Below are 20,211 nucleotides of genomic sequence, written 5' to 3' on the forward strand. Positions count from 1 at the left end.
GACACCACAAGACTTTGCTATTGACACATACATTCATATGGCACGTAAGGAGGTTGATATTCACTATTGTTTTGTGATTATTGGCGCTTCACGGGGCGAATATAAAACAAACAATTGTCTTTACGTTAAAGGGTAGAAAATATTAACCAGAAGTGGTTTACCTCCAGGTCATAGTGCGGTATGTTTTGTACTGCAGCTATTCCATAAGGAAGACTCTTGATTTATTCTTTGATATTTTTTACTGCAAATTAAATTCCCAGCAGTGAATTTGGCTTCAATCCTTCGATACTTTGCAAAACACTGTAACAGAATGCTCTGTTTTAGTGAACTGAAAGTGATTTATTTTCTGATGGACTAGGAAAATTTGGGAAAATCCATCTAACCAAGTCATGATCTCTGTTTTAAGTAAAAAAACCACAACCCACAGCCCAACCCTCGGTAGACTCCCAAGGCTGAAGGACCACAATTGGAGTTAATATTGAAATTAAAGTGTGGAACTATTTTTGATAGAAAGCATCTTCTCGTTTTCTTCTGTGGGTTTTCTGTCAGTTGATTATCTCTGTGCAGGCAGCAAGGGAGAGAACCGTACGCCAAGTATGTCCCGTGTCAGACCTTATCTACAATTCCCAGTTCACTTCTGAACCTTTCCTGTCAGGGTGAATGGGAGAAATCTCCCCCTCCGCTGACACACAGGTGAACCTGACACAAACCTGCGGTTATGTTCATTTACAGAGGGGTTTGTTTCCTTTACCAGCGTTGCTGATTCTGAGGTGCTTGGGTCCAGCTGTGAAGATAGTGGGTAAAGGAATAACCATGACTGCATGAGAAAAATCTCGTTTTAAGTTTTTGACGCTCATATCCTGGTTTGCAAAGAGCTCAAGACCAACCAAGGACGGCGTGTCTTCGTTCAGTCACGGGTTGGCGCCCGTTACCCAAGGTCATCTGTGGCTTAAATGAGGAACAGGCTTGCTGACGGGGTGGCTGAGGGCCTTTGTCCCTCACTAGCACTGACCGGCGTGTGCTGACACCCGTGTTGGTGATCGTTACCCGTGCGTCGTACGGAGCAGCAGTGTGCGGCCACGAGAAGGAACAGCTGACAGTGCCCCACGGCAGATGCTTGTGTGTGTGTAACTCTACAGCTTCTCTGTGTGTTGGGGTATTCTGAGGGTGTATGGAGCCTCTTCGTGTGCGTGTACAAGTACTTCAAAGCAGTTTATGCAAGATCAAGTGTGATTTAGGTTCTTGTGAGGTTTGCAGGATTTTTTAATTAAAATCCACATTTTAGAAATTACTCATCTTTAGCGTCAGAATGTTTTTAGATGAGCGGTAAACACGGACATTAAGGATTCATACTGCATCTGTAAGTGACCTTGACAAAGCACAGTGCTAAAACACATTCTGTGACTGAAGAGTTTGCACTTACCATTGTCATGGTGACCTTTGCTGCCTTCCTTATTCAAACCTTTCAGTAGGTAGAGGGTGTCACAATTCTAAGAATCTGAGGAGAATAAAAAAAGCTCGTAAATATTTCACTGAAGAGCGGTGAAATGGAAACGTGCAGTTACTCTCATGAATTCTCTTACCGGTAGGCAAAATGGAAGTGCCAGCCACCGCTGGGCTCTTAAAGGAACACGCTCACCTTTTCGTTGCTTGTGCCACACAGACGGCTGCACTCTAACCCTGTGGAAGCAGCAGTCACTGTACTTCATCTGCACGATGAGCCAGATGCATTAAAAGCCCGGTCCCAGCGGAAGCAAAACTTAATCATCATCAGAGCTTTGCTTTAACAGTAAAGCCGAATTCTTATATCTTTTAAAGAGTACAGTAACTGACTTTGCACTTGTTTGAGAAAGTTAGAAGGAACTTTTGATGTTACCAGGTAGCTGGAAAGCCAGTGCTCTCCTCTCCAGACACAGGCGTGCAGTACTGCCTTCAAGCCACAGGCACACGAGTGCAGTAATTTTATCGGTGTTCTTTTATGAAAATTTGGTACTGTTGACAGAAACAGCAGAAAGATGAGGAGGATCTAAGGAAGGGAGGGCTTTGAGGAGACACCATGCAGTGTGAGAAAAGCTCAGGGCGATCTTGTCGGTATGTATGAGCAGGTGATGGGAGGGAGCAAGGCAGGACCCTGGCCCTTCTGGCGGTGTCCAGTGAAAGGACAAGCAGCGCTGGGCACAAGTTTACTTCAGACCTTCCTGTAGGTCACCCTGTGAGTGAAAAGTCGTGGATTGAGAAAAAGGCTTTTTGGGGATGGATCCTCAGATTGGCAGACATTTTCTTGTAGAAAAGGATTAGATAATAATTTCTGTTTGAACAGATTTTTTTTTAAAAGACTTGTTTTCATTGAATAAGGAAACATGACAAATTTGACCTGCTACCCGTTTTCCTAGGTGCTTGTTGCTGAAGGCTAGAGACACTCAGTGAGCCATACCAAACTGTTGCCCTAAGATTTTAATTTTTTAATTAAAATAGAGGACTGAAGGAAAGCTGGGCATGGTCAGACAAATACAAACTTGAGTCCTACATCCTCAAAATGCTTACGGTAGCAGATAATACACCATTAGGGACTCTTGAGACCAGTGAGTGATATCTTCACTGTTAACAAGGCTTGTGGCAGGTTTTTCAGAGGCACTGATATATGATACATTAAAATAATAACAGAAACTGGTTCAGAAGGCAGCTCAATTTAAGAGCACTGTGCTGACTGAGTGGTTGAGTGCAGTCACAGGAGTGAATAATACAAAATCTGTAATAAAAGTACTGGTAAAACTGCCAGGAAAACTATCATCACTCCTTTTCCTAGGAAAAAAAAGTCTCTTTTCTGTCTTCTGAGGCTTGTTTTATGTCATTTGTGTGAAAGGCCCATTTTGACATCTAATGCAGCTTGCACTGAGTAAGTATTCCTTTTCTCTAGACTATGAATTTTTTTTTGCAGATCCTAAAAACTTCAGAAATTCTTGTAGAAAAGGCTTTTGACGCGATACTGAAAATGGTGTTATCCAACTTGGGCTGTGAATGAAGGACCATGTAATAGCCCTGGTGATATTTTTTTTCCAGAATTTTCCGAGCGGTGATGAAGCTTGTGCTTTAACAAGGGCTAACAAAACAGAGCTCAAGGACAGAAGGGGAAGAGCACACTAAAATCAAAGCACACTGATTTTTGAGCGATTTGAATCCACCTGCCAAAACTATCTTTACAAAATTATGTTCATTCGGTAACTGGCATCTAAGTAAAAACTTCAGTTATTTACTCTAGTATGCAAGATCCAGATTAGTTGAGATTTTTCCCCAAAGCACATTTTCCAAGGATTTCCCAGGATATGTTGTGTCTCACCCGCTCTGCTAATGGCAGCCCTCAGGCCGCCTGTGGGAGCGCGTCTGGAGGGTTTGAATGTGGCCTCGGGCACCCTCCGGCAGACAGCCCTCCTGGGCACCTCGCCTGGCCTGCCGCCGAGCCGGGGAGCACGAGCTGTTCCTCCGAGTGCCGTAGGGAGCCCCTTGGAGCGCTGTACAGGCAGAGCCCGCTGGCTGTAGGCTGGGGGATCCCCCTGACATTGGAGGTGGTTAATCATTTGTTTCTAAACCATGTTTTTGGATTTACACATCTAGCTTCCCCAGCTTTTAACGACTCCTGCTTCCCTCGGGCGCCACTCTGGTGGTGTTCGGCTGTTCTGTCGGCTGCTGTGTGCCCAAGAAGCACAACTCTGAGTTTGTGTCTCAGCTGACCTTTCCTTTCACTTAACCCAGCAGAATGCAGCAGAACTCGTTGGCTTTATGCATGACTTAAGCTCCCTAAAAACACTGCATTAAGCTAATGATGCAGTTATGACTCAGTCCTAGAGCAACCCTTTAGTAGTTACGGATAAACTGGTTTATTGATCAGTTCATTATGTGTTAAATCATTCAGCTAAGTAGTTCTTACCAAGGACTTACACAGAATCACAGAGCGGTAGGAATAGGAAGGGACCTCAGGAGATCATCCAGTCTAATTCCCCGCAAAGCCATTGAGAGGCTTTTTTAAAAATCTCTGAATCAAAGCTAAGCTTTTGGGATGAAATTAAGTTTTTGGGGAAAAGGAGCAGTATTGACCTAGGTCGTCTAAATTTTTTCTGAATGTATTCTGAGTACATTCTGAGGTATTTTTTCATATTTGGTCTTGATGGAGGAGACTTTTTTTTTTTTTTTTTTTTTTAGGAGGAAGATGAATGTGAGAAATCAGTGGAGTTTTATGGATGCTGCTGCCATGTGCTGTTCATATTCTTGGAATGAAGCAGGGCTGAGCTTAACGCCAGGTATGTCAAGTGCTGTACAAATTATCCCTTGAAGTTATGTCTGCCTTGACTGGTTTAAATACTTATCTTGAACATCAATCATAGATTGTATAAGGGGACCCTTTCTGTTTGCAGAATCCGTAAGCCACACCACGCTTTGTGCAGCTCTCGGCACAGACTAACTCCAGGCCTTAGTTTCTCTTATTCTTCATCTGGCCTAGCTGGCTTCCTGCTCTCTGGGGAAGTGGTGTGTCTCGTGATGTGCTTGTTCGGTGCTCGCTGCAGTGGATCCCAGAGCTCATTTCAGGCTTCTGGAGTTACTACTACTAGAAGTAGTCATCATCTGGGGCTTCGAGTTAACTGTTTGCTAGTGTATCTCTCAGGTTAGTCATTGTAAGCTAAAGGAAGTTTCTTATTTGCATTCATTTTTGCATACACAGCAGTGAAGTTAAATTTAGTCCTGCTTTGAAAAAAAACCAGCAGTCAGAAAATACTATCTAAGCATACAAATCAGGCGGGTTTTTGGAGCTCAGTGAACATAAAGGAAGCAGCATTTCCATCCAAATGAAGAACTGCATCCTAATCACATCTCAGCACATGTTTATTTCATGAGTCCGTTTTCGGCAAAGCAAATACCGTACAAGGGATTGCTGTTACACAGTTTCTGATCTCCTTGGCTTTTCCACCACAAACTAGACTGTCGCTGCGTAAACTAATGATAACGCGATTCGTATTTTTTAATTTATGTGGGAAATAGTCTAGTAAAATAGAACATTTTGCGGTTTTGGTATTGTTTTCCCTTGTCATTTTTCAACGGATACATCAATTCTTTTCTGTTCAGTTTAGAGGTGTGCCTTTGATACAAGTCCTTCTTTGTACCTTTAGTCACTGAAGACGTGCTGTTTTCTGAGGACGAGACAGCACTATGTGACAGAAGAAGGAGAAATGAGTGGAAAGAAAGCTTTTTATTTCTTGTTACACTGCATAACTAGGGAAGACAAGTCTTGCTTTGACATAGGCACTCTCGAACTACGTAGTGGCTGTGTGTACTGAAAGAGTTGTGACTGGGCTTAAAGATGGAAAAGAGAAGTAAAGAATTATTAATGATGCATGTAGAAAGTCAGTATTCGTTTACCTAAGTCCCCTTTGATATAACAGTTATTATCTGGTGAAAGAACAAACCCTATGCTATGTTGTGGAGCTGAATTTTATCCTTTAAATTATGGGAAAATATGGGAAAACTTTGTCAAACAAATGTAGAGTAGCTGAAAAATTTGAGTTGATTCTGACTTAGTTGTTGTTTCCCCAAGTAAGTTATTTTTAAAACTCCACTTCTTTTTCACTGCATATCTAGTAGTATTTCTTCACATACAGAAGGCAGCACTGTACTGTTCTGGGTTTCCTGAAGTCTGCAGCTACAAGTTCAATTACCTTGGAACATTATTTCATTCTAAATTAGCTATCAGACAAGAAGGTGCCCGTTTCCCAGCCGCTCAATAAGACTAGCTGAGTGGACTACAAAATACAGTAAAAACAATAGTAATCTTGCATTTATTGACTCCTTCCTGCGTTAGTTCAGTGACTTTTAATAAATGGCTGTTAAATTGATCAGCCTTCAGTATACTGTGGAGTCTGAAATAGTATGTGATGAATGAGGGCAGCTTGAAACGGGGCAGATCAAATACCTTCTGTAATTGAATTGACATGAGGCCAAACCCCACAATTTATTAGACTATAGAAACCATTGGTTTTGTACCAGGCTACTAGAAGCAGCTTTATGTACAAGTTTTATTGCTGAGTGGAGATGATGAGACAGAAATAAGCAGTACTAAGTGTGTGGCTGGCAATCACACACCAGCCAAATCCTCGTGCTGACATTGACTAACCCTCAGAATACCTGACTTGCATGACTCCAACAAATTCTCTTCACATGATTCTGCCACTTTCTCTGCAAAAAACCCAAAACAGAAACCCCAAAAAACTTGCAGGAAGTAAGCCCTTGAAATGGAAAGCTCTGATTGACAAAAGGCTGGGTGTGGATTGGAGTGTGAAATAGCGTGCTGTGAGATCCAGCAAACTCCGTTAGCGTGCTGTGGAGTCTTACGTTAGGGAGATGATCCAGTGCTTTCTCAATGTCTTAAGCCTCACTAAGTTGTATTATAATAAATTAAAAAAGTAACAAGACATTCTCAAAACAGGCTGAGACACCCCCGGTTGCCGCATGAAGACAGACATTTCGGACGTGGGGCAGGGTGTACCAGTGAAGGGTACCTGCTGACAGAACAGCGTGTCAGGAACCTGAGATATGCCGGTTTAACTAATGGTGTAGTCATGTCCTTTTGCCAATTTGGCATCACAATAACGCTCTAAATTGGAGAAATATCTGAGTAAGCTTCAAATCCACAGTCATAACCCTCTGCAGTAAGCTTGAATCTTTCTGGTTTTATCCTCTTAACTCAGTCATACTGTTATGAGACCGGACTATCTTGAATATTCTCCTTGTTTAGCCACGTTAGAAAATCATGTTTAGTAATCTAAGTCTTCTAGCTTTTCTTACAGTTTCTTTAAACCAGTATGAGGATTAGGGAAAAACTGTTTCCTTTTTGTGGAATGGTTAACTTCTGGTATGGTTGACATCAGTTCAGTTCCATCAGTAGGAGAGAACTGGATTCCTCCTCCCCTGTGCACCTATGTGAAAGATAGTCTCATCCCCCCAATCTATACTGAAATTAGTAGCCTTGTTTATTTCAAAAAAAAAAAAAAAAAGAATTCGGTAGGGATGGCAGCATGGTCCCTGAATCCAGGGTTGCAGAATAAGGCTATAAATCATTTTACCCAATTTCTCGTTCTAGAATTGTATGTAGTGCATGATGTGGGATTGTAGTATTGTCGTATTGGGTTGTAAGTTGCTCTAACGGAAGATGACTGTTACCAGTCACTGACCAAAGGTAACTGCAGGGTCTCTGTGCAGATGGGCATGTTTGAACTATGAGGAGGTTGCTCAGTGCCATGAAATACAGGTTGTGGTGAATAGGAATGTGGACAGCAGGGAAAGAGAAGAAAAGGTGAACAGAATACAGAGAGGCAGAGAAAGAACAGAAAAGGTGAAAAGGTAAAAAAGTAACAGGAAACAAAAGAAGAGAACAAGATCTGTGGGAAAATGAAATGGAGGATTGAGGGCAAAAGTCATTCAGAAGTGATTAATAGACAATTTATGAGAAAACCAGTGTAAAAAAGGTGAAAGTAAGAAAGTGGAAGGCTAAAAAGTCTGTTAATATATAAGGCTGAGAATAGGACTTTTTCTTCTTCCTGTTACCATCCCTGTCTTCTAAAGGCTCCTCTTACTATGTTATGGTGTCTTCTGTTTCTTTTTTCTCTTTCTTCCTTATATTCTGTCTTCTAAGAACACTCAAAGCCGTGTTTGATCAAGGCAGATAGCTGACAGCAGCTTTTTCAGCACAGTTGAGCTGGGGAAACAGCTGATTTTTAAACCTTTTTTATTCCAGTTTGATAGCTAGCATTGTCAGTCAAATCATGGAGAAACAGAATCCTCAGTCTTTTCACTGGAAAAAAATGTTAATGCGTGTTTTAGCCTTTATGTTGCCAACTTTGACTTAAAACAGAAAAGGTTTTAATTGAAAATACGTGTAAGAGGAATTGATACTGCCTGGTTGGTTTCCTTAGGAAGCGTAGTGCTTGCATTAAGCTCTTGCTCCTCCCAGTGACTACCTGTATGGCATTAGGAATGGTACTTCAGCAGCAAGATCTGGTCTAATGCCTTCTAGACCAGAAGGATCATGTGAAAGTATGCAATGAGCTATCTGACTTGGGGAAGACCTGAGGGAATTGTAAGACTGCTCTAGTTTTGAGGCTTGAAAGAATAGAAAAAAATCAAAAAAAGGTCATCTTTGTTTTCTGACCGTCACACGTTTCCTGGGCTGCATGAGGAGTGTCGAGGGAGGTGATCCTTCCCCTCTGCTCAACGCTGCTGGGGCCACACCTGGAGGTCCAGTGCTGGGCTCCCCAGTACAAGAGGGACAAGGACATACTGGAGCGAGTCCAGTGAAGGGCTGCTGAAGAGAGGAAGGACTGTTCAGCCTGGAGCAGAGAAGGCTCCGGGAGGTCCTACCAAAGTGCATAAACACCTGCAGGGGGGGTGCGAAGTGGATGGCGCCGGGCTCTTTCCCGTGGTGCCCAGCGACAGGGCCAGAGGTGATGGGCACCCACTGAAACGCAGGAGGTTCCCTCTGAATGTCAGGAAACACTTTGTCACTGTGATGGTGACCGAGCGCTGGCAGAGGTCGCCCAGGGAGGTGGGAAATCTCCATCTTGGAGATACTCAGAAGCCATCTGGAGGTGGTCCTGGGCATTCAGCTCTGAGTGACCCTGCTTGAGCAAGGGGTCTTGGACCCCATGGACCCCAGAGGTCCCTCCCAGCCTCAACCTGTCTGTGATTCCTGGGGTGAATATGCCATCTGTTGTGTCTTTAAGTAAAGGTGTTAAACATTTTAACGATCATGCGCATTGAAACTTAATTAAGAAACAGATGACGAGCCTGACCTTGAGTTAGTTCTTACGTTAATTGCACTTTATTTTGTTTCTGTTGCAATCCAAAAAGCCCTGTTGTGCTCTTACTGAAGAGATGCGCGATGAGCAGTGAAAGGCATTGTTTTTCCTCGTGAGAGCTGAATGAGTATTTGCACATAGACAACTGAATGGGAGGAATTTTTTATTATTCCTTCAGAACTATTTTTAGCAAACCGAGATTAACAGTAAAGTGCATATGAGAAAACCAAACTGCTGTCAATATGTAAGAGGAGTCTTCAAGCAATTTCTTGCATGGCACTAACCCTCAGGCTGGGATATTCATAATACATCAACCAAACCTCAACATTTGAGGCATAATTGGCTGAAAAATCAATCTGTGGGAAGCTGCGTGGCCCAAGGGACTTTTTAGATGGATATATCCCTTTTAAATTCTGTGTATTCACAGGAGAGTTTTCCCAGGTTGCTGCTGCCTTACAGTCAGTATTATGACTTTATCTTGAATGTTTTATTGCTTAAAAGAAATTAATTAGGGTAACTTAAATTTAATGCATTCTGACTAAAATCGTAGAAGTGACTATGGTTTTGAACAAATAGACTTTTTTCCTGTTATTACTGTTTCTGAGTACTTGTACTGATCTAATTCACAGGCTTCTGGTAAATGATTTCACCAAATATGGCTTATGTTAAAAAACTCTTGAAAAAAATCTTGGTATTCATTAAGCATTGAAGTGCTATCATAATGTTTTGCTGAAGCTGCGGTGGTATGATACTGTGCTGTACATTTACAAACAGGTAGAAAAAAATATGCTCTTTGATTTCTTTAATGTCAAAATTTTGAATTCTGTTGTAAAGTAGGCTAACTGCTGCAGAGCCACAGACTCCACAACCATAAGAACTTGCCTGCTTAGAGCTTACTGAACGGGACTAGGTTTTCAGTAGTACCAGATAAGCGCTTGTTGGCCTTGAAAAGAATAATCTTTCTGCCTACAGACTGAAAAATCTGTGATCGAAAGTGTGCTTCCTGCTAAGCAAAAGGTAGTAGTCAAATAGTTAAAAATTATGGATTCACGGATCGGTGTTCAATCGGTTATCGTTTTCATGGTGGGTAAAACACCTCCTAAGATGACTAGTGAGCGTGCTGTATGGGTACTGCATGGGGGCGTACTGGTTGTCTTGGCAGGACTTTTTGTCTTCATACCTTCAGGTAAAGCGGCAGCAAATGTACAGTGGTGAGCAATAAAGAACCATTCTGTTCCCAGAATGACTGTTGGTGGTGCCTTTCTGGTGCTTGCAGAGCACAAGCGTTTGGGCCCGTCTTTGTCAACCAGGTACTGCTCACATGAGACCACACTGGGCATTGAGCTTACTCAGAGGAATAGGTGTTCTCTCTCACACCTGGAGATAATGTGCCAGAAACTTAACTGCATTTTGCACCAGATATGAAAGGAAGCAACGGAATTAGAATCTTTAGGTACATGCATAATACATATGTTCCATAAACATACTGAGGTTGAGACATATGCCATAAATTGGGATGTTGACCTGACAATTCGTGGCATGAATCAGAGGACATAAGCGAACACAGGATGAAAAACACTTTAAAAAGAAATGGACAATTCTCCTGAGATTAGATTTGACATCTGAAGACTCTTGATCATTTAACACAAGGGAAGAAATGAGAGGCTGTAACAGCTTAGGTCGCTGAATGTATAAAAAACCTCTATTTCTGTAATACCAGGTAATGTAAGTATTTCTGGCATTATTGAGTGAAAATCAGTCTTGTGAGTCTAGATGGTTAGAGGGTCTTTTAGGTTGAAAGTGATACGGATTAGTCCTGATGGTAATGGTCACAGTGTTATCTTCTGGTGCATGTTCATTTTATTACCTATAAAAATTCAGTAGGAAATGAAAAGACCTGGTTTAATACCTGGTAGATAGCTTGATACCCCTGTTCTGAAAAGCACTGTCAGTACTGATGGTGGCTCCAGGAGAAAAAGCAAAGATACAAATAAATTTTAATGATAACTACCTCTCCACCTGCTCTTAGATGCTGACCCTCCTCCAACAGTCACCTCTCCTTATCTCATCAGAAATGAGATCTTCCATCCCTGTGTAGGGTCAGGAAAGTAAAAGTTACAAGTCCGGGTTTCTTCTGCCGTTGGCAGAGTAGCAAGGTGTGGTGGTTTTTTGTCCGTGTCATGAAGTAGAGAGCAGCGAGCGCTGTTCCTGCAGGCTACCACCACTCGTGGGTGCCCTCGGCATGCTGAGCCAGCCCCTGCTCGGGAGAGCCGAGCTGGTGTCCTCGGGGTCGCAGTGCTGCTTCACGGGAGCGGAACCTGGGGGTCAGGTACCCGGACGGGGGGAGCTTAGTAGCAGCTGGGCTGTAGGTGACAGTGCTGGCCTGCTGCCCTCCTGTTCGTGATCCTGTGCTGGTGGGTAGCGAGCACAGACCCTCAGCCCTGGGTAGGTGCTTGCTTGGCGAGACGTCAGGTTCTGTACTGCCTCAGGAGGAGGTTGTGGTTTCCTCTAAGAGGCCAGGAATGGACCCAAATCATTGAATGCTTCTGAGATGAAAAGTGGCGTTCACCAGAAGCTGTATTGCGCACCTCAAAGTGCTTTGCTTTCCTATTAATTTCCTATTTTCTGTCCTATTGAGAGGAAGGGTTGTAGTGCTTTTTCTCCTCAGAACATAGTTAGACATAGTCGCACAAATGGAATTTGATGGAGTTACCAGAGCCTAAGAATCTGATCCATGCTTTCTGTGATACCTTTTTTTTTTTTTTTTACTAGATAGTGATAAATAAAATCAGGTATTTGTGGACTTTAGTGAGCAAATCCCCCATGTTTCACTGAGATCTGCACCATCTGTGTTCACTTGTAAATCTGAAACATGCACACAGACGTAGAGCGTAGCAGAGAGAATTACTTTTAGCTTGTGATTGCAATCGTGAATGTGTTTCATTTTTCCATTAAAATTATCCACTGGTAGTTTAAAAACTGCTGAGAATGCAAGCTTGAGCGAGGAGGGAATCGGGACAATTTATTCCTATCTTATTATTAAACAAGTCAACCAGAAAGAAATCTGCTCACTTTACTCCTGATTAATACGCAGTGCACTGTAAGTGTGCTTATTTACCCGTACCTGTTTTCAGGAGGCGAGGATGACTCGTTATACTGAGGTTTGACTCTTCCAAGCCAGTCACTAGAAGAATACATGGATTATGTGCACTTTAGTATGTGTTTCCTGGCTCTTGACTGTCCTGTGGTAGTAAAAGTCTTGGCTATCGCTTAAAGCTCCCGATGCGATTTGCGTGCTCCTTCTGCGCCCGGGCACCATGGCAAAGCCATCGGGATTCGGAGCGTCTCAGTGAGGTCTGCGTTTAAATTCCTGCGGGGTCGGTTGCATGGGTAGGTCCAGAGCTGGTTTGAGAGTCTGGTCACTTTTGGTGTACCAGTGCAGCCTTTGGGTTTTTCAGCCCTTTGTGCCTGGTGCTTCCCCGGTGAGCCAGGGAGGCAGAACACAGCGCCCAGTTTCTGCAGTGACTTACTGGGAGATCATCCAGGCTGCTGCCGCAGTTCAGCACGGCCCAGCTGGGACTTGTGGCCTTGGCTTGTGTCTGTCCTCTCCAGCACCTCTGCGCGTGGTTCGGGGGCGTCAGGCTGGCCCGAGCTCAGCCCGCTGCAGTGCTTCGCCGTGTGCTGCCGGATCGGCTGCACTGGCCGCCAGCCGGTGCTGGGGGTGTCGCCTTCCCAGTTACACCACCAGCAGCACTAGGGAAGACCCAGCCTTGCCCTATGAATATGTAGTTAAGTGTTTCATCAGCCTCAGGGGGTAAGATAAACATGTGAATTGAAAAGCTTCAGTGTTTGAAAATAATCTAACGCTCTTCTCCAGCGGTTTTTCTTTTTTCTTTTTCCAAAACCTTAATCTCTGAGAGGAGTGATGCATGGTTTCCATCTAGCCTGATAAAGTAAAATTTTTCTGGCAAGGCTTTCCGTAGTATCTTAGTATCTTGCTGACACACTATGTCCCGTTTATGCTGGCACTAAGCCTGGGTTCTGCAGTCTCTTTATCACAATTTGAGTCTCAGAAATTGCAGATCAGAGAGGCTGGACCTGTCACTGTGTTTGAAAGGCTGTTTTCTAAGCGTGATTTTTATCTTACTTGGGAGGTTTTTGTTCACAATCCCAGTAAAATATTCATGAGTTCGTTCTCTTGCCTAGAATCATTAGGAAAATGCTTGATGCTCAGTGGTGTAGCTCTGCACTTCCCTTCTTGCTCGATCTTTTATTATTCCACATGTTCATGATCTGATAATTTGTTTACTTCTGTAAATTAGCAGTTTTAAATACCATTACTGTGAAAGATCAAACTGCAGTATCAAAGAAGAAAGCTTCATTATAAGTGTGCTGAAAATTCTGGGAGATATTTATACCTTTTTGTCTTGGTTTTCTTGGAATTATGGTATCTGTAGTTTGGTAGTAAACATGGAGTTTTAAAAGCCTGCTGGGCTTTCCTGACTGATATTTCACCAAAGTTGATAAACAAAACCTCCCTGAGTGTGCAGAATTGTGCCGAAAGAGGAATTACGACAAAGAAGGTGGAATTTCCAAACCTAAGATTTAATGTCATTTCGTTTATTAGCTTTCTAACGTGTATAAACAAAAGTATTTTGCTTTGAGCAAGGCAGAGGAATAAAAGCAACTCCTCAGTATATGCCATCTTCTGGAGGACACCAGAGAAGTATGCTGATTTGTGTTCTAGATGTGTTTTGACTACACAAGTGAGTTGCAACATTCAAGTAAAATATTAAAATAGATTTCAAGGCAGAATTAAAACATCCATGTAACCTGTAGTTTTGTGAGCTGGTGGTACAGTTTCCCTGTCAGTACGGTCACACTCTTTTAAAGCCTCTCAAGCTCCTTTAACATTCTTTACCTTGTACTCATTGTAGTTCTATCCAGGACTTTGTAGTTGGTCTGCAGTACTATCACTAACCATTTGGGTTTATTGCTATGTTATGAATTCTAATTCTTGCCACCTAGAAATGAGCTCTGTGAGTAGAGCCCCATGCTGACACCGGTGTGGCGAGTCTTGCAACAGGAACAGCTCCTCAGAGCTGGGCCAGACGTGGGTTGGAAGGGGCAGAGCCGGTAGCTGTCTTGTTCCTCTTTGCTACAGGGTTCCTGTGCATGGCTTGTTACCCAGCCCACTGAAGTACTTGCCGTAGCTGTGAATTGCCCTGCTGCGTTCCCAGAGAGTCTCTCGAGCCCCACAGGAGCAGGCAGGCTTCTAAAGTCCCCGTGAAAACAAGAAACACCAAAACAAGGGGTTCTGGTTGCTCACTTGGATGGGCGCTTTTAGGAACCCAGGTGCCACAGGGAGTGTGGTTTCATTTCGTTCTGCTTTAGGGAGCTGGGGAGCCTGTCCGTGGTCCTCATGCGTAACCTAGTGGAAAAAGCGAGAACAGGTTTTGCCTTACGGTTTTGTGGTCACACTGTGTCTCCAGGAATCCTCTCGCGTTCATGAACGTTCATCTGTACCCTGTGGTTTGTGTGCCCTCGCCTAACTGTGCAAACAGGTCCTAAGAGCTTTTCCCCCAAGTTTTATTAACAAAGGGAGGAAACTAAATAGTGAAAGAGAAAACTAATACCTAACAAAAGCTTACTTTTACTGACTGTTAGAGAAAATTATATAATTTGGTAAAATGCAGCATACCTGGCAAATAATACGTTGCAACAAGCATAGGTATTTGTCACCCACCCTGCTAGGTTAATGTATATGTATAGTGTTCTATGTTAGAACATACGAGCCTGAGACAATATTAATCCCAGTCTTTCTTAAAATTCTCTGACCCGATACATGCAGTAAGCTAGAGCTTTCCTTCCGTGCGGGCTGAGGTGGGAATAGTCACTTGGTGTGCGATGGGCAGGATGGGCTCGAGCTAAATTGGACCCTTGCCCTAGTAATGCCTGCGGTCATTCAAACTAGTGAAAAGAAGAAATTCATGACATCGTGGCTCCATGTGCTATGGCTCTGTTGTGGTTCAAAATTTTGACTGAAATAAATTATTATCAGAATAAATAACTTCAATAATTATCAGAAATGGAGGAGGAAGGAGGCAGGAAAGGAGGAGGTGGAATAGGGAGTGTTCCAGGCTGGTCCAGATAGTGGTGGTTGGAGCACTTGTCTGAGAGGTGGATCACCCAGGTTTCTTCATGCTTTTTATTATTACGTAGCAAAAGAGCATATAAAGCAACTTGGGGGATAGATATTAACAGGTTTCTAAAGAAACACGTTTTGTATGTGAAAAATACCTCCTCTTCCTGCTTTTATTATAATGTGCTAAATGCCACATCTGCCGTGTTCCTCACCTGACCGCAGAAGTTAATGAGCGGTTGTGTAAACTGTAAATAGGATGTGCAGGTATGTGGCAAATTTTGAAAATTAGTCCGTATTTATTTAGAGGACTTGAGATTTTACATTTGCTTGGAAACATTTGTGGCTGCGTTTGGTGTTAATTCAGTCAAGTTAAATTAGGAAGGTTAAAGACTTGGCCCTTTTTGGTTGTACAGTTCAACACTTGAATAGTTTTGTCCATAAAATTGTAAATGATCTTATTAATTTCCCTGAGATATTATGGTCTGTCTTGAGGGCTGTTTCACTGGCTCAGATTGCTTTGTACATGTTAGCAGCAAGTGACTTACCACTTAGACACCATTTAGTTAGGACAATTAAAGTAACAGTAACTTTCCCAGAACGCTGTCCTGAACCTCCACTGTGAATTTGCCAACAATGGATACAGCCTACCCAGCTGGAAAGGACAGATGAGTATTTAAGTCTTCCATTAATCATGGCACTTTACCTCTAGCTAAGTAAAGGTAATGAAGCTTCTTATCCTTGGTCTCTCTTCCTCACATCTCTCCTTAAAGGAAACCACGTATTAACAAGGTTGTGCAAGCTGGAAGGACTTAAACTGTGCTGTTAAATTAAGAGGTGACGATGTAGGAGAAAATCTGGGGTGATGTGGTTTTGAGGAGGATTTAATTCCCAGGGAAACATTGGCCCTTTTAAAGTATCTATTGCACAGCTGAGAGAGTAAGGTTGACAAATTGAAAAGGTTAGTAATCTAGTGACTCAGTGTTTTCCCAACATAAGGAGAAATTAATTATCAGCTGAGAAGTTCAAAAGACTAACCCTGATCTCCTTTGCTGCTGATGTCAATAGAAAATGGAAAAACCTTCAGTTCCTTGCATCCACAGATATTTTAACAGAGGCTGCGTTCATCCGTTGTGACTTCCAGGTAGCTCTCCAAAGAAAGAGAGCTCACTGACAGTCACACTTGGGATATTTTGCTTTTTCAGAGATCCCTATAAACCTATTTTTTCATAAGCAGATCCATTATTGAAAATTTTGTAGGAAAGGCTGGCTTGAAGAGTGGACACCATTTTAAAGCTGATAGAATAGTTTTCAAAGAGATTATGAAAACCAGTGTAATTGCTTTGAAAAATGTGATATGAGGGAAAGTTCTCTGTCTTTTTACAAACTCTAGCTGCAGGAAGATGTCTGATGGACTTCATCCAGAGCTTACTGAAATCGAGGGGAATCTAACAGGCTTTGGCCGCATTCTCCCTTCGGTGTGAATTGGTACACAAGGCCAAATTCATTCCTGACTTGACCTTATAAGTTTGACTGGAGCTATCATAGGTAACTATTTAAGTGTGTATTTTAGTGTTATTGGATAAAACATTTTGGAAGCTATTCCTTGCAAGAAAGAAAAGAAAGGGGGATATTTGTGATACGTGGAGCTAGTTTTGTGCAATCATGCTATATAAGTAAACATCACAAAATATAAAACCAAAAACAGTGAAGAGGAGGAGATACCAACGATATCCATAGCAATGGAAATAGCTGTAGGTGGAACTTGGGGTAACTTCTCAATGAGGAGAAACTGTCCCTGAATACAAGGACACACACAACTTGCACTGGCTCCAGAGGGGCAAGGAACAAGCTTTGAGCCCGTCTCCGCTTGTCACTTACAACTTCTGTCAGACTGATTGTGTCCGTGAGCTCAGGTCTGCACCAGGTCCCTGTTATGTAAATACTCAAAAATGATACTGAATGGACTGGAGAGGGAAATGCGTTTTGGGAGGAATGTATGGTTTTTTCCTTAAATAATGCATTTTCTTAAGCTCAGCTAGTAAAGGTTTGTTATAAGTGCCCATCTTAGTTTACTTAGTTGGTGCAAATATGTGAGACGACACCAAACATCAGATTATACTCCATGGTTTAAAAGGGAAGCTCTTCTATGTGACCTGAAGTTTGAGCTGACAGTGACAGATGAAGGCACTCAGGCAATTCCCAGCACCTCCAAAGCAAACTGTCGATGCTGTTGCTGCTCTGGGGGTAGGATCAGCCCGATGCTGGAATATTAAAATGGTGTTAGTTTGTTAGGCTTAGGGGAGTATTCCTGAGGAGTAAAAGTGACACACAAAAATCGGATTACTGAAAAGTGAAGTTTGTTTAGAAGAATCTGAGACTAAAAAGTATCATAACCTGAAGTGAATGTTTTCTTTCTCAAACACATACCACTTAGTGAGAGACTGATTTCTTTTCTAATCTGCAGTATTCCTTCCTTGCCATTCTTCAGATTTGATGAAAACCCAGTCCTTTTGATGAGCTCACACTTCAATTAAACCTTGCCATTAAAAAAATAAAAGTTCTTCCGTGAGAAGAAAGATTTCGTTTTGTATTCTAGTATCCTCTTTTACTACCATGCTCACTCTTTCCAGTGCCAACTCAGTCATCCTTTCCATCAGCAAAGCTAATAGACCTTTTTACTGTCGCTCAAACTTAATTAGCAGCCCTTTCTTTAGCCAGTACTCTGAAACCACTCCAAAAACACACACGCATTTGGTTACCCTCGGGGGGGGGAGAAGTTAGAGGACATGGCTGTGTTATGAAGTGTGATTTCGTGGCTCCAGAACAAGGCTATGGCAGAAAGCAGTGGCGAGAGCTGGCACGTGCATTCCCAGCCCATGTGACTTTTCATACCTTTTCAAATTTATTAAAGCTGTGAAAAAGAAACATTTATTGACGGGGTTTTTTTAATGGTCTTACAGGATATCTGAAATCCACTCAATTTGCTTTGTCTCCTGTATATCTGTTACAGTACCAGTTGTGGGGTTTTCCAGCTTTATCCCAGACACTCTTTTTTTCCTGTTTTCCCAAACTTTTCCAATGATTCAAGTCAGACTAGAAGTCTTCCTAAGGAAGTCCCAGGAAAATCGCTGCACTGGAAGCCATAGCAGCCTTTCCCGATGGGTGAGCTTCAGAAATTGCCCTGTAGCCTCTTCTTTCTCCGTCAGGCTGGCAAAGGGTTGCCGTCTTCCTGCAGAGCCGCTCCTCTCCCTGGGCTCCTCCTCTGGGAAAGAGCAGCACGTTTCTGCTGCTCTGCTTCTCTGGAGAAGGAGTGCTAGGCTGCTGCGCAAAAATCATCTCTTCCCTTAGAGTAAAGCCCCTTAAAGTCTCTGCAATATATGTGCAGAATAGATGGTATTCCTTGGTTGTTTTGTTGGGTTTTTTTTAGGAAAAAAGATGTTTTCTGTATTTTTACATGCAGTAAGCTCTGTCCTATGCTTTGTCCACATTCTTTGGCTGTCATTTATGATAGCATTTATATTTGAGGTTTCAGGGTAAAGCAACACTTAGAACACTGGCTTCCTTGCAAAAATATTTGGTGAATAATCATGTCTTCAAGAAACAGGTCAGTGCTAGAAAGATAATAGTTTTGTTGATGTAGGTAAGTACAAGTCCTTAGTCCTCAAGAGGCAGAATTTGGTTCCAGAGCTTTCAATCTTCACTCATTAAAACTCTTTCATCCTAACTCCTGGGGCTGAATTTCCTGCTCTGCTCATTCAGCCTTCCTTGAAGGTCAGTGGGAGAGAAGATGGTGAGGAAGTAACAATGGGAAGAGAAATGAAGACTTAAGATGACCCACTGGAGAGCTCTTGAGACTGTACAGCAGGCAGTGGAATGTGCAAACAGTATTACAAATGGCTCTTGCAGTCATTAATTTTATTACTATTGGAGAAAGTTCTACATCTACAGCTGATTTTCCTGCTGCTTCCAGATGGGGTCATAGCTGGGGCACTCAAAGGCATACGCCGCCTTCCTTTTTCCCCTTCCCTTCAGAAAAGGGTATTTGTTTCTTCCCAGCCGGTTGGATTCTCCCGTTAAGTCTCGCGGAGCAGTTTCCCATAGTAGGGTGGGATGACTGCTGCCCAGCCCCTCCTAGCTTGCACGGTGTTTGCTTTTTCTCCAGTACGCTGCATACTTTCTGCTGTCTCTGAAACAGGAGCGATTACCCAGCACAACGTTACATTTCCTGGGCTTGTTCGGTGATTAGGTCTGATCCTGCTAATACAGCTGCGTTACGGGTGTTCTGCTGCTGGCAGAGCTGTGCAGCAAAATTAAAAGCGTTCATATCATGCTGTTCCGTGAGTTATACTCCTAGCCTGCTGTGCTCTCTCTTAGAAAGCAAACAGTTACTGTGAGGAGCTGTGCTGAAGAATTGCCTCCCTGCTAGCTGTCTGTCTCCTCCTATCAATTCGGTGAGCCGGCGGCTGCTCAATAAAAGTGACATTGCGAAGTGTCTTGTCTCAAGAGAGCAATTACGCCACACCTAGCAGAATGTCTTGCTCTCCACGCTGTCTACGATTGAGCTTCTCTCCACTTGGGTAGCTGCAGGTTTTGCTACCGTCTCTCTGCCTTGCTATCCATTAGAGAAATAACGCCTTCCTGACTGGAACCGCCCCTTTCTCCTTCTGTACGCTGTGGATCTCTGAGTATCTCTTCCCTGTCAGCGTTGCCATCATGGAATGACTATTTTATGATTGCTTGTTTCTCCTCGAGTTGTCCTGCTTTGGACCTTTCCTGGAGAACAGCACATAATCACCTCTGGTAGTGTGCGTCCTGCGCAACCCGGCCAGATTAATCTCATCTCTGAGCCGTCTTGTTTATTGCCAGCCTCGCTGCTGAGGTGCTGGCACTGGTCCGTTGCCCATTGGCATGCTGTCTGCAGGCTTCGGAATGTCTCGGGGGAAGAGGCACACCATGATTATACCTCACCCGTGGACACTTTGGGGCTTGCTGACTTTTAGCTCCATTTGTCTCTTGCTAATTCTGTAGTTCTGCAAAGATGTTTCATTCATTGCAGTCTCAATTTACTGTCTGCATTTGCAGCAAGGACACAAAAAGCTGAAGTTAGGGGGCTCTGAGAGTGGGCCCTGCTTAGCACTGCCCCTCTGCTCAGCGAGGGGCTGCCGCACAGGGACAGGCTGTGCCGCGCCGCTGCGAGTAACGCTGACCCGTTGGTTTGTAGAGGAG

Source organism: Leptosomus discolor, chromosome 7, assembly GCF_034619465.1.
Source record: "Leptosomus discolor isolate bLepDis1 chromosome 7, bLepDis1.hap2, whole genome shotgun sequence".
Lineage (NCBI taxonomy): Eukaryota > Metazoa > Chordata > Aves > Leptosomiformes > Leptosomidae > Leptosomus > Leptosomus discolor.